The sequence below is a fragment of the Siniperca chuatsi genome, linkage group LG17, assembly GCF_020085105.1.
Source record: "Siniperca chuatsi isolate FFG_IHB_CAS linkage group LG17, ASM2008510v1, whole genome shotgun sequence".
Lineage (NCBI taxonomy): Eukaryota > Metazoa > Chordata > Actinopteri > Centrarchiformes > Sinipercidae > Siniperca > Siniperca chuatsi.
In genome coordinates, this window is record NC_058058.1 from 12954722 (window position 1) to 12970293 (window position 15572).

Sequence of the window (15572 nt, forward strand, 5' to 3'; positions counted from 1 at the left end):
ACCAGTGCCACCAATGTAAAAAGTTAGTCTGGAGCCCTGCTCTTTGTCAGCCCAGGATCTTTGTGTACTGTAAGTCCCTAGGTAGGTGACATAAATGGTTTTTTTGTCATGGTTTTGGGTTTTTGTTGTTATTTCCTGTTTTATTTTGTAATATTCCCCCTCCCTCTTGTGTCCGGTAGTTTTGCTTTCTATTTTTGATTGCTGTGATTGTTCTCACCTGTGTCTCGTTGTCTCCCCTACCTGAACGTATTCAAGTCTGTGTGTTTCCTTTGTTCAGTGTCAGATTGTCGTCGTACCATGTGCCCTGCATTTGTTCCCCAGTCCTTTGTGGTTTCCAGTGTCTCTCCCTGTGTACCTGCATCACTCTGCTCCCTGGACTCTTTTGGATTATTTTTTGTTTGGGACTTCTTTTGTTGGAATTAATTCTTGGTTGAATGTTACCTGGACTCCTTAGCTGCCCTTAGTTGTTTTGCTTTCTCCTTTTGGATTTGTCTGCCACTCATGGACTACTTTTATTCTCTGCCTGCCAGTATTCTATGTACATTTTCAGTATTCTGTTTCCCTATTCCTCCTGCTTGGCATATTGTAACATTTTTCTCATCACACAGTGCAGACAGCTCTAGAAAACTGTTAAAAAGGAACAAATAGTTAGGGCTCAATTTTGTGTGTGTCAATAGTAAGTGTGATTCTTTATATATATCATGACCTCCATACATACATTATCCTGTGAATTTAGAGTGCTTGTGCTGTAACATTTCTGCCATGTTGTAACGCCCACTTTCCCATATTCAGCTGTAAATACAGAAGAGGGAAAAATCAAGGAAAAAGGGCATGCTTATTTGCATATGGGGGCTTCATTAGATAAAGCTAAGGACAGAAGAGTGCATCTTCAGCCACAGTGATGAATAGCTGCTGCATCACAAAGTCGCCTCGAAGTAGTCTTGTCGTAACCCTCATTTGCATCAGTGCCTCTTTTTTATATTTATTAACTCACTTAATGGTGGACACTTACCGTTATTCCTGTGTCCTCTTGAGAAAACTCTGCCAGTGTTCTGCAATTTAAATAGGCTACTTTTGATGCCGTTAGGGAGGCTGTGATTTAAGAAAAAAAGGCAGTTGTGATGATAATGAAGATCAGGAACTTAAATGGGCAGAATAGGTGTTAATTACACAATGTTTTAATGGAGAGCCGGTGCTGCAAAAATTATAAGCTTAGATTTCATCACAAGAGACATTTCCTCTGAAAAGTCTTGTGCGTACACACGAAGCGGCAACCTCCGGGCTAAAAAATGAAGCCAAAGCAGAAGTGCCAAAAACTACAGTACCTTGAATGGCCACTTGAGGCTGGACCCAAAAGCAAATCAATCCCCATTAACCCCCATGTTAAAATGCCCGACTTGACAGCAGAATAACAGTTTTTTACAACTCACCCATTTAAATTATATTAAGGCTTAAAGTTATGCATAATTAAGGGCAGGCTACTTTGAGTGACAGGTTGGTGCCCTCTCAGGTGGCTTGCCTGTAGGTTGTTTCATCAACCAGGCTTCATTCTGCCCACCTCAGCTCCACCTCTTTGCCCGTTTTTAGATTAGGTGGAGTCAGGCACTGCCAAGATGGCGATGGCTGGAGCCACCGGACCCGCCCACTTTGAGCTTCACAGCGGCTCTTCAGAAACACATAGGTGATGTCATGGACACTATCTCCATGGCAGTGTTGTAGTACTTGAGATCGGTCTTGGTCTCAAGACCAGATTTTGAAGGTCTCGTCTCAGAATCGACCGCATTTTTACTCGGTCTCAGATAAAGAGGACTCAGGATTTTATTTAAAGACCAGTCAAGACCACAACTGCGGGGATATCACTAAATTGCCTGTTCAGTGTCTGATTTATGTGTTAACATCATTACTGTGATTGGATGTAAAACTTCTGCTTTAAATGCAACCAATAACGTGATTCATTTCTAATTTGAAATTTGTTACTGTTAACGGCTGTCACCTCTCCCTGCCCCCCTATTACACGCACTCCAAGAAAGGGAATGCGGGAGACAGGAGAAGCAGCTCTGGTTGTCTCGGAGGAGATGTCAGCCAAATTGTCGGTAATAAAATTTGGCTACGTAAACCATAAGGAGCTTATGTGCAAAACTATCGAAGAAAGTAAACACACAGCAGTGTGTAAATTCTGCAATATAACGCTCACTGAGACAGCTGGGACCACGTCAAACTTTTATTGGCACTTAGAAAGGGAGCATAAAGAAAGGTAAGCCAAGTCTAAGTGACGCTAGCGAAGCTCGCTAGCTAACGTTATCAATCTGCCTCTGTACCAAAACTCTTCGGAAATCTCTTCACCCCTCAACCAAAGAGATTTAGCGAATATTAGCTATACATATTAGCTACGTGTGTATATACTGTATGTTTCAGGCATCTAGTTTCAGTTGTTTGTCTGCTAAGCTATTTGCCACCTAGCTAGGTGAGACAGCTACGTAATTTAGTTAATGTTAACATATTGAGGGATGTTGTTAGCTAAGGGCATGTGGTGACAAAGTGTTGTTCCTAAGTTACGTTTTTGCTGGTGATAAACAATGACGAGGCAGGCCACATAAAGCTATGTAGCTAATGTATATGAAGTTACCTTACATCAACATTAGCTAATGTCAGCTCCGACATAAACGCTACATGCCGCAGTGCTGCTCCCTCACTTGGGTGAGAGAGCTAGAGATGTGACAGCAGAGAGTGGAGACCGAATAACGTTAACGCACCTCCACTTCTATGAAAATTGTACATATTAAATAGGCTGCTTTGCCTGGCCATAAGCACACAGCACATCACTTTAAGAGTGCTAATATTGAGTTCGAATACACAGTTGCAGCTCAAATATATAACTTTTTACCTTATCAAACCCTAGTGCTTGTGTGTTTTGAATATCCTGAGCTCCTCTCTCTCCGGCTCTCTCGATCACTCAATCTTTTCCACACTGGGTGTTAAATACACATATTCCCCCTTTCTCTGGAAGTTTAATCACCTTAAAGATGATTGTTATTTCAGTGTTAGAAAGTGGTAAGAAAATTAACTGGTTAGGCCATATCATACCATATCAATCATATCCTTGTGTAACTTGAAAAACGTGGTTGCCATTATGCCTTTGCTGTGTATGTATTGTGTTGATCCACACATTTGTGTTCTAATACGTTACACAGATTTTGCATGCATTTATCAAGTTACACTATTATATTTAAGATTGCTCTTTTATTGTGATTTGATGTTCATGAGACCAGATATCTTACTGAAATCTCCTCCCTGAATTTTAGGTTCTTGGAGTACAAGGCGGGGCAACAGACAGATGTGACACAGCCACCTATAGCATCCTTTACCCAGAAAGTGCAGGTCTACAGCCTACATTTGCTGAGGCAACAAGCCATCTGTGAAACCACTGTCCAAAATTTGATGTGTTGTCTGCCTCTGTCACTTGTGGAAAATGGACATCTTAAACACTTTCTTGAGATTATGAATAGTGAGTACACACCAATCTCTAGAAGAACGGATACCAGTGTTTATAAGGAAGGTCAAGGAAACTGTTTTAGAGAAGCTGGAGTCCCAGTCGTCTGTGTCATTAACAACTGATCTCTGGTCCAATCGCAGACTACGCTCCTTTCTTGGAGTGACTGCCCATGCGTGCTACAAATCAAAGGATTCCTATGCACTAAAATGCAGGACTGTAGAAGTTTTACAGGCAGACATAGTGGGGAGCGAATTGCTTCTGCCTTTGAGGAGATCACAAAGGAATATGGTATCCGCCAGAAGAAGTTACATCTTCACAGACAATGCTGCAAATATGAAATGCGCTTTCAAAGTTCACATGCCACAACAGCAGTCTGATGACAGTGTCTAGATGATGAACACTTGTGGGAGGACATGAATTCAGTGGAAAACACAGAAATTACCCTGGTCATCAGGTGAACGTCTTTCCTGCTATGCCCACTCTCTGCAGTTAGTTGTGAATGACGGCATGAAGGAGGTTAGGCCCATCTCCCGCACCATAGCCGAAACATCACGATTCAGGTTTGTAATTTTATAACTGAAACACCTGCAGTTAGGCCACTGAATGTTTGACCTCTTTGGAACTTTATTAGGTATCTTATGTTGCTTGAAAAACATATAAAAGTATAGATGGTCAGACCTCTTTTGAAGCTGACACATTCATTTAAAAGCACAAATCTGTAAAACAGAGAACTCTTGTCTGTAGTTCACACTCTTGATGATTGTTCCTGAGCATCAATATTTCACACACATTTATTATTGTTTTGAACTTTTTGAAAGAGTCCACAAGCTTCGATATATATCTTGGGTAATTACAGCTTTTCTGCATTTTAAATGTTGAATGTTTGGCATTCTTTGTTCTATTTTCTAGATTTAGCTATGTGGTTAGCAAATGTCACACACACACACACACACACACACACATGATGCTTGCACAAAAAAGTTGATTTCATCCCATTAGTGTTTGTTTGTATTTGTTTGCTCATAGAAAACAAAATAGTCGCACCCTGGAGCCCTGTTAATTGTGTCAAATGGTAGGATTAAAAGTGCTTGCACCTGTCCCACTGTTAGACCTCAATTATGATGACTTGGTAAATTGGCACCCCTACCATGGTTGTAAGCAGCAAGTTGCCCTGTCAATTGAAGGAGGGCTTGTCCCTAACAAGAGTCACGCTAGCGGCTCTGTGAGGCTGTACTTAGGCCCAGTGGTGCTTTGAGCTAAATGCTAATGTAAGTGTGCTATCATGCTCACAGTGACGATGCTAACATGCTAATGTTAGGCCGGTATAATGTTTATTATATTCACCATCTTAGTTTAGTGTGTTAGAATGCTAACAGTTGCTAATTTGCACTAAACACAAAGTACAGCTGAGGCTGTCGGGAATGTTATTTTTTTTAATTATTATATTATTATTATTATTATTATTTCAAGTATTTGGTCATAAACCAAAGTATAGGACAAATTGAAATTTTGAGCTGATGATGGTGCGAGATGAAAAATCAGAGGATCACCCAAGTCATTGCATTTCATACGCTAAACTGCTGCTGCTTTATGGAGCAGACACACTTTATAATTGTAGCTAAGTATGGATAACACACTTTTACAAATTAGAGTTTTTTTGTTTGATGAATGTGGGCGTGGGGTAAGTGAAAATAAACTAAATGGGTTTTATTTCTAATTTAAAAAAAAAAAAAAGCAAAACAACGGTGTAGGTGGTGGGCAAGTTATTATTGGTGTATGCCCTATCACTGTGTAACAGCGGTAACACCAACTACCGCGGCAAGCCTACCAACCGTCTGACCTTTTTTTTTTAAACCAGAGAGAAAAGTCAACTTCTGAGTAGACTTGGCTAGTTTTCTTGAGAAATTGACCAGTGTAGCCCACACTTAAGATATTGCATTAGTGGTAAACTTAACATTACTAAATAATAATAAAATATAATTATGTCAATTGAAAGTAGCATTATGTTTATTGACAGCTGCATAGTTGACCACTTAACAAACTTCTAGTTTTGAACAAGTGTGTTTTATTTAGTTCTATGACAAAATAAAACTGAATGAAATTACTGCTCAGTTATTTCTTCCACAACGATATCATGTGCTTATCATGCCTCTTTTTCACAAAACTTTGACAGTTCTTTATTGTATACTTTTATTATTTTTAGCAGGTTGCACTATCTAACACTGTTATGTTGTATGCATGGATAATGACAGCATATTGAATTGCTTGAAATTTTATGACTGAGATTCCGACAAGTCTGTCCACTACATGTCTGTCATTTACACCCTGAAACTACCAAACACTTGCTAGCTACCTGTCTGAAAATCATTCAGCCCTACCTTCCAGTGTTAAAAAGTTAGGTTCACTGTACTGTTTTCAGCATCAGATACCTCTATACACACTCCTTATTTCATGTGACAGCAATACAGATTAAAACATGGATGTTCAATCAGTTAAGTAATAACTATTAATAATAGTGTAATTATACTTTTGTAGTCATATTCCTTGGTGAGGCCTAATCAGATGTGATTGATTGTGAGTCATTTACTCTGTGGTAATCAGAGGAAGCTTCTATTATCACCTTGAAATCCAACCTCAAACTCTCTGACTCTTTGATGGTAAAACTATTTGCTAAATACAGAAAAACAGAAAAAAATGTAACTTCATCATGAGGGTGAAAGATGTCAAAGTCTGCCTTTTTGAAAAGGCGATCAGTGCTGAAGTCAAATTCTACAGGAATCTAAAGTTCATAGGTTTGGGATTTCATATATATTTTTTGTTTTTAAAATGAATCTGCTCTCCAAGTAACCGTAAACATGCTAAATAAATCATATTTTTCTTTTTCCATTCCTCCCTGCTCTTTTTCACCCTCTCTTTTTTATTTATTTTTTTATAAATGGACCCATGGGCGGTTGTGTCTCCCAGGCTTCATGCCATGCTGTCTTTTGAACGCAAACCTATGCCAATGGGCCTTGAACGGCTGTTTCATCTAGTCATCCAGGGCCTGACGAGATTTGACTGGTGCAGTCCCAAGTGAGTCCCGCATCTCAGCGGCTAACCATCACCCTCCATAAACAAACTGAGCCCAAACAAAGTCAGATGTTGGCTTGCATTCAAACGATGGTCGTTCTGGGAGGTGGGTGGGAGGGGAGGGAGAAATAAACAAAAAAAAATAAAACTCTTAAGAGATCATGAACTGAAACTAAAAAATCTCTCATGAGGATTGGTTCTGCTCAGATTACTGATGATAGTTTGAGCTGAAATTGCTGACACTGGTGCAGTATCACTCTCCTCTCTTTCTGTCTTTATTGGTGGTGATGTTTTAGCAGTTTTTTTTTTTTTTTTTGTTCCAAGATTTATTGACTCTCTTCACACAGGAAATCTGTTGCCCGGAAAGCTCTTCATTATTTAGCAGTAACACACATATTAAAGCTTTCAATAAGAAGCTGCCACACATTTTGTCTCTACGATAACATAAAAATGCTTTAAACTGTCCGATTTTCTAGTCTACATGTCTACTGTTCATGGCTGCTAACTCAAACAGTTGACTGTTATAGATCTGTGTAGATACAGTACAGTCTGAAACTGTCCAAAGGGGCAGTTGACTTATAGGATAGGCAGTATAGGAAAAAATCCTTGTAATATGTAATATATATATATATATATATATATATATATATATATATATATATATATATATATATATATATATATATATATATATATATATTTAATATTGTACATGTAATTTTATATTTTAAACAGTTTATGGATAAAATGACCAGATAGGAATGGACTTTTTTGCGTAATGCACTGAATGAAATACCTGACAAATCAGGAAACTTCATCACATTGATGCAAACTGAAATCCAGTTTTAACAATAAGCAATCCTGCTTATTGCAACGTTGCCCCCAGAGCTTAAACAATTTGAGTAATTTTTTTTAAAGCAAAAATGCCAAAACAGTATTGTATTGTTTTCAGGTTAGTTCATAGTTTTTAGTAATGATAGTAATATGAAAATCTTGGCAGTATTTGACAGTTGGTCAGACAAAACAAGACATCTAAATATGTGAACTTGGGCCCTGGGAGTTGGGAGTAAGAATCCAAACACATAACTGATTAATGGCAAAGTTATTTGGTGGATTAATTGATTATGAAAGTAATCGTAAGTTGCCGCCTTATTGTCCACAATGGCCTAATACAACCAGACATATTAAAGGGATAGCTACCATTGTATAATCTAAATGGCAAAATCTCTGCTGGTAGACATTTATATTGTCTCATGCTAGAATTTCATGATATCTCTCAACAACTTTTTAAAGTACTTTTGGGCAGTTTTGCTGAATTTGGTAGTAGGCAGAAGAGCTGTGACAAAAAATGTGGGAAGAGACATGCTGACGTGCAACAAAGATCCCCAGCTGGACTCAAACTAGGGACGTTGCAGTTGCATGGTCTGTGTCTTAGACCTTTGTGTCACCAGGACGTCCCACATATCCACCCCTAATCACACCTCTTTTTCAGTGTCTTAAGTGAGCCTGTACTTGGCTGTAATAGCCAATACCAGACACACTCAGATTGTCTCATAACACCAGCATTTAGGTTTCTCTTCATTGTACCAGAACCCAAGGGTGAAACTAAGCCAGCCTTCAGTACTGCAGTGCTCTAAATCTTAAGTACCCGTCTTTTTCGAAAGAAGGAGGGGAAAAAGCTCTTCCCAAGAGCTTGCAGGCAGGACTTTAAATTTCTATTCCCGGATGCTGATTTATTTGATTTTTGGCGAAGTTTTGCTAAGCGGGCTAATGAGAAGCACAGTGCTGTTGAATGATTTAGTAGGGAGATGGAGAACATACAGAGAGAAAGTCTAAAGACAAACTGTCTTTATATTCCCTAATTGGTGAGAAGAAGATGGAGGTAGTAGCAATAAAAAATTACAATTAAGAGGGTTGCTTACCCTACTTCTGCCATATGTTTCACAAAAAACAGAAACAGTGAATTATGTCATGTCTTTAAAATGGTTTTATTGGAAAGTGTTTTATTTATTTATTTATTGTAGAAATAAACAAACTGGTCCTACATTTGGATTCAAACTAACAAGGACCACCAAACTGATTAATAGATGAACCACTGTCAGTCGTCTAGTCAGTGACAGAAAGTAGAGCACAAGGCGGCAACATTGGAGGCCTGTCATATACAAAGCCTGCCAATAGGAAAAACCTTATATTGTGCACTTTGGTAAATTAATATTTTAAGTGAAAGGTAAGGAGACACCGACCAGAGTGAGCGACAGACAGCTAACCAGCCATCGTGTCAGACTCTCCGTGTCCATGCTGGAAACACACTGGAGCTTTGACAGTCAGAAGCACATTCATGGCCCTTTTGTAAAAGTTTCTGTGTGGTGCCTGAGAGAGAGGCTGAGACATAGGGGTGTGTATCATATTGTTCACGATAATACCGGTATAGTTTTTAATATGATAAAAAAAATTCATATCGTGATAATAGCAACATTCTGACTTGTTGACGTAATGATGTCGTACCGTTATGTACAGCAACAACAAGCATGGCTGAAAGCGAAATTAACATTGCTAGTGGCTCCACAGTGGAGGAGTTGTTCCTAAAAGGGGAGCTACTTCAATAGTGGAAGTGGTTTGGTTGCAAAAGATCAAGCAATGTTTCCCACACACAGACTTTACTTGGTCGGGCCGCCCAGGTATGTTAACGGCGCCATCCGTGATCGATTAACTAGTGGACAATCTCCCCTCGCTCTACCCCTCCCGTGCGGTCTACTGACAATCGCACATGCTCTGCAGAGAAACACACAGAGAGAGACTCCTACTTATGCTGTTAAGTAAAAGCTTGTAAGTGCACCTGTTGGTGCTGGGCAAGCCGACCCATGTGAATGATGCGTCTCTATCTGCATATATTTGAATGAGCTCAGACTTCCACTCAAACGGGAGGTGGGTCGGCCACATCTGATTAGAGGGTGTTAACATTCTTTTTTTTTTTTTTTTTCACCCTTTTCACCCCTGCTGAGTTTGCATCCCTGGATAAAGCTTCACAGTTTTCTTCTATTCACACTATTCAAAAATTTCAGTCACATTTCAAGTCTCCTCCACCGCAGAAAGCAATGATGCAAACCAAATTAATCTGAATACATTGCAGAGGAGATCAGGGTTTGACATTAGCACTTTTGAGGCACTTACCTTAAACTTGTCCAGACACAAATTACAATTTTCATTTTGTTTGCGAATGCAGAATGCAGAATTGAGACGAACAAACAGTTGAAAGCATCCAACATTGTCAACATATAAATTATTAAATTCATGAATTTTATATTTTAAGTGGCTATATGTAACCTTTTCACCTCAACAAATAATTTTCATAGTCATTTAGATTGTGTATAACAATAGGCAGAATGATACCAGTGAATGTTCAGACCTGCTTTTGCTATTTTATTTTTCTCATAACGGACTGGTATTCGAAATGACATATGGCTATTGTAGTTTTTATTTCAGTTATTTTGTAGTTCTGAAGAGCTGCCTTATCTTTAGAGCTAACTTACAATAGCAAATATGTCTATACAGGTATGTGAGTTTTGGCAAATGTAACATACATACAGATGAAATTGGGATGTTCTGCTGGCTATTAGGTAGTTCATGTAAGACGGGCTATTCTCAAAACAGGTTTTGACTGTAAGTGGATTTGCTGTTCTTGTAAATACGAACTTTGACCCCTTACAAGTGTAGCGGAAGGAGGATTAGGCTCATGTTTATTCAGCATGTGTAACAGCCACTGGGACAAATCACACTCAAGAGTGGCTGTCGCCCCTGGAGACTGAGAGAACCACCTAAGGGTGTGGAGCTAAATATGGAAATTGCAAACCATGCTCCGATATGCATATTCACTAATGTGCAGTTCCTCAAAATAAAAACAGGCTCCTTGTTCACATTATCCACCCATCCGTCTTTTGCAAATACCAGTGTGTAAAAATGTGTTTGCTGCCATTATCTGAGGCATGTTTCATTAATATAAATAAACTCAAGTCATGTCTTTCTTAAATTTCATCCTTTTCTGTTTTATCTTTATGCCTGTACAGTGACTGAGAGCTGTGTCTGTGCTTTTTGCCTGTCTACCACAATGCTCTGTTTGCTCAGGTCTGCTTAACTGCAGCTGAAGTTGTCACTGTTAATATGGGTTTGTATTCAATCATCCTGTCAGCTTCTGAGAGGCGTGTGAGTGACAGATTTAAGAGGCAGCCAAACTGGGGGCTAAACTCAAGGAGGGCAATTTTTTTCCCGCGAACGTAAGATCTCAGACAGACGGGTGTTAGCTGCTGAAAGTTAGACAACACCGTCTGGTCCAGTAAACGCATTGACAGTGATCAACAAAGAAGTCTTGTCTTAACATTTTTTGTTGGGTTTTTTTTCAGTTGTCTTCCTGCGGTCTCAAAGATCAACTGCTCAGTTTTATTTCCTGCATTCGTCAAATGTTCACTGTCTTTTTGGTGTGTAAAGCTGTTTAAGTAAATGAGATTTCCCAAAGAGCAGTGTTTTCGCAGAGAAGCACTCAAAGTGATATTGACATGTTGTCAAGCTGGTGCCTCTCTCTGAGGACGTCTTGGGTTGTTGACGGGCCTGAGCTGCGATCATGATTTTTTCCCCCTACTGCTGTTGAGTAATTTCAGCTTGTCTCCCAGAAATGATTTGTTGCTCCTATTTTTAGTCCAAACTCCAATCTTCCTCAGTCAAGTCAGTCAGACGTTGTCTAGAAAACACCTGCTGTGAAGTTCCTTGGAGATCACCTGTCTAAAATCTGGTCAGTTGAGGATTTCTTGATTGAGCTGAAAATGATGATCATGACGGGGGATTAAAAGGGAAGCGAGGTGAGGTGAGGCTTGTTGTTTGGAAATTTGACTGAAAGATTGGTGAAAGATTTCTTGCTGTTCAGTGATCTTTAAGCACAACCCTTGTCTTCTTTCTGTAAGTAGATATTGAGAGTATCCTCCATGGGTCTGTCTTGGGGAATAGCAAAGCATACTGAAGGTGCCTAACAACACTACAACAATACTGTGCTCAGAAATTTGGTTATCACTCAGAACTCAGGCACTCAGTTCCTCGAGGAAGAGACGCTCAGTCGTTCAATATACCTGTCTTGTTGTGGTAAGTCAGTGGTTGGAAACATGCCCCCATAATACAACATAATATCTAATGCCAGTTGTGAACCTTTAATGTATGTCATGGCTTTTCCTTTTTTTCCTGTCTCATTTACCTATTTAACATCCATACGTTGATCAAAATTTTGATGAATAGTCAACCTTAAACACTGACTGTACTCATGTGGTTATGTCAACCATCATATTGCTAGTGATATCTATATACAACAGTGGTCTCATTTTGGTAAACTCGGAGGAGTTGGTGCATCTTCGTGCTGTGTTCCAGCTTCTAAATAGTGGCAGTTACTAGCCTGGAGGGCTGTAGCATCTTGACGCTGTGTAAATGTTGACCAAAAAGGCATGATTTAGTGGAGGATGAAGATTCTTAGTTTCACTACAAACATGTATGTTTACAAGTATTGGCCTGATGATTTAAAATTTGCATAATATGATTTTTGGCCACATAGGGGCAGTGCAACAAGCTGTAAACATGACACTGCTATATTATATGACCTTAGTCGATATGGCTAACATGTTAGCCTACAGTATGTACACCCCCAGAAGAAATGCAGCATTGTTAGCATTTATGTGTGGTACCCCCCCTCCCCCCAAAAGCATAGTTCAATATTGACTCTGCTTTTAGCTCTGTTTTGGTCTCCACCAACTCCTGAGGGAAATATGTGACTCTTGAGTTGCTAAATGCTCCACTATGTTCACCAGCTAGTGGCTAACTTTGTCTGGCCGTTGTTTGGTGCTAGGCAGGTAGTGTACACTGACTTTATCAAAGCTTTTTTGCTAAAAACAGCTGTCTGCTGCGAGTGCAAACGAGGATGAAGAGAGCAGTGAGACTGAATCAAAACGGTAAAGTTGTGATCCACAAAACCAAAACAATGAGCTGAAAGACACAAATTCTCTATGGGTACATCACTATGAACAACTCCTTTCACATGCACCTAATGTTTTGATCCATTGTTCATATTGATCAGTGCAGCTTTAAATCAAAACAATCACCACATGTGCTGGGGACGACCAACAATGTTGGCTTGTTCCAACTGTATTCTTATGTTACATCATCCACAAGTGCATGCAAAAAATGCAGGAAAAATGCCTGTTAAAATTTTCTAGAAAATATAATATTACCACAGTTGCTTGTTTTGATAGAAGAATATGGCTATGTGGAATATTTTTCAAAAACAGAAAAGTGGCTAAAATTGCAAGACATGCCCAATGGCAGTCTGTATCGGTTGCTGACTTTGTCATGGACGTAAATGGGAATCATGTGATAACAAAGTAGGAGTATTTTTCAGTATGAAAAAGATGTATTGCTTTCATGTTGCAACTACCCTCAGGATGGAGATGCACAGTCAGAGCCCTGCAAGGTTGAATGGTCGAGGTCATCAGGCAGCTGTGTGACATATTGTTCGGGTGTTTGGCTGTATGGGAACCTGGTGGGCCTTCACCCCCACATCTACTCATCCCCTCTTGAAACACATGAGGCCAGACTAGCTCAGATGAGGAGCTTGTGGCTGTTGACCATAAAAAGAACATCAGGGCAATGAGCCACAAAGAAGAGAAGGGAAAGTGAAAGAAGGGTGGTGAACAGGGAGGTGGATGACGATGAGAAAAAAAAGAGGGTGTTGGAAACAGGTTGGTGAATGACTGAGATGAAAATGTGAGAGAAAGACCAGAGCAAAGGATAGAATAAAGAAGGGCAGGGTAAGGAATAAGGCAAAGAGAGATGGAGAAAGAGAGATTGTTCGCTTTGGGCGAAATGGGAGCTACACTGCTCCAGCTGTGACCATAAAACAGCAGGTGGATGCCATCATTAGGCCTGGCAGATAAAGCAGAAATCCCAGAGTCCCAGCTCTCTCGATGCATCTCTCTTGGCGCCAGGCACTCATCCACTCTAGGATCATGCATTGATGCCATGACATAAAACATGACTCTGGAAAGAAGAGGAAAAGCCACTGAGTTTAAGAATGACTCAGCTTCAATTTATTGCATTTAATGTGACTCAGAACCATTCTTTAAAGTGAACTACGGTTTTCTGTGTTCTCAGTCTTCTGTTTGTAGTTCTGGCATGCATTTATTTATCTGAAACGCCTTAATGATGTGCTGATTGTGGACTTGTATTTGAAGTTATTATCAGACATTTGTATTCATTTGAAATTATGATGAATTAAAATAATTTGCAAACAATCTTTTCCACCTGTTCTTGTGTAGTTAAAAAGTCACTCTAATATACTGTATAAACAAGTTGACTTTAACAGAAATGTTTTACAATTCACCACTTTTTATTATCCTTGGTGATGTTTTTTTTTCTCCATACAGTACAGCAAATTTTTGTTCTTTCAACATGATGAAAATTTTACATGTCACTTTGATTACCAGAACTTCAGCTTGTCCCTCGCCTTTTGGTAATTTAATGACTGCTGCAGTGCATAATTATCTGAAATGTTTGCAATATGTGCACCCCTCCCCTTTTCTCTTCTCCTCTTTTTTTTTGTTCAGCGTAAGCTGGTGCAAGAGTTTAGAATTTAGCTGGGAGTGTACCTAAGAGCTGTCATCTGGGATGATAGTTTGATGGCAGATGAGAGCTGCCATTGCAGCACCCTCCAGGTGCCCTCTGGGCTAAATGGATGGCTGCAACAAGGCACTTTTGGAATGTGCTTCTTCGCTCTGATTTGTCTTCACTAGCTGTGTTTTTCCTGCCATTAGCAGACATGTCTATTTGGGATGCATCGTTCTTTCTGTGTCCTAACTTCTCACTGACCTTTCACTGTTAATATTTCCATGTTCCTATACAGTATTCATAGCGAAACTTCCACACACTGATAGTATATAAAGTTAAGCATATGATGTTAGCTGTTTGGAAGAAGAGCTTTTAGCTCTCCTCTTCCTCATATGAAGGGATGACTGACTTGCTTGAAATTGCTTGAACTCTTTGCTCCATTAACTTCTTTGTTTGCTCATGTTGTTTTTTTTTTAATACAATATATTCATTCAATTAACTATTGCAGGCAGGCGAAACTTGTTAAATTGAAATCTACTCAATCAGTGTTAACAACCACTCACTGAGAATCGCTGTGATGTGGATGATCTTCCTGATTCTGTTGTTTTGGCTTTGGCAGCTCCTGATGCATCTTTTGAGTTTTTGATTGGTCTTTCACTGGAGTTCAGTCTTTTTCCCTCTGTGGCCTCAGCAGGGAGTGAAGTGGTGTGTGGAAGCATGTCATCCCCTGATTTCCTTTTAAAAAGCCGACCCTGATGCTTTTAAATGCATCATCAAGGCAATGGGCTGTCCAAGTCGGTTACAAGTTAACCAAATAAACACTGACAATGAAATTAATAATGCATATTGTTTGCGAATGCCTCAGCTGGATGATTTGACTGATGTATGCAAGGATGGTAATTTATTGAAAGTAAATTCATGTAATTGTGCAGCGGAACTTGATGAAGCAAAAGAAGGTGTCAGCACGGCTTCCATCATCATCAGAAGAAAGAAATCATTAAAGAGCAAAAACAAATCCAACTTCAAAGGACTGTGCAGAACAAACACTTATTTTATGGATGTGTTTCATTTAGACCAAAGTTCAAAACAGCTGTTATGGTAAATATGTCAGATTTGTTGATGGTTGTTTGCAGATATGATAGTTTTGGTTTATTTATTTTTCTCACAGTCCACAGGGATGTAAACACTCACTCTGCACATATCAAAGTAGACAGTGTAAATTTAATTTGAAGATGAGGAGGAACGAGAGCTAAAATGTAGTTGTCATTGTTGAGACATATTTCCAGGATGAGGAGCTCAACTGGCAAGGCGATCCCAGTGCACAACTTGGTAAAAATAGAAACAACTAAACTCTCTTTATAATAATTATGATGTCAGC

The 15572-nt window shown here is 39.4% G+C and overlaps 1 protein-coding gene across 3 annotated transcripts in view; it reads left to right on the forward strand.

Moving 5' to 3' along the window:
* The window catches only part of tshz1 (teashirt zinc finger homeobox 1), a 171506-nt gene that overhangs the window by 27518 nt on the left and 128416 nt on the right, over positions 1-15572 (forward strand). Inside the window, exon 2 of one of the 3 annotated variants that reach the window (XM_044171552.1) lies at positions 3303-4053. The exons of the other annotated variants lie outside the window; for them this stretch is intronic. The gene's annotated coding sequence lies outside the window, so the exon portion shown is untranslated. The remainder of the gene's footprint in view (positions 1-3302; positions 4054-15572) is intronic. 3 annotated transcript variants of the gene reach the window in all.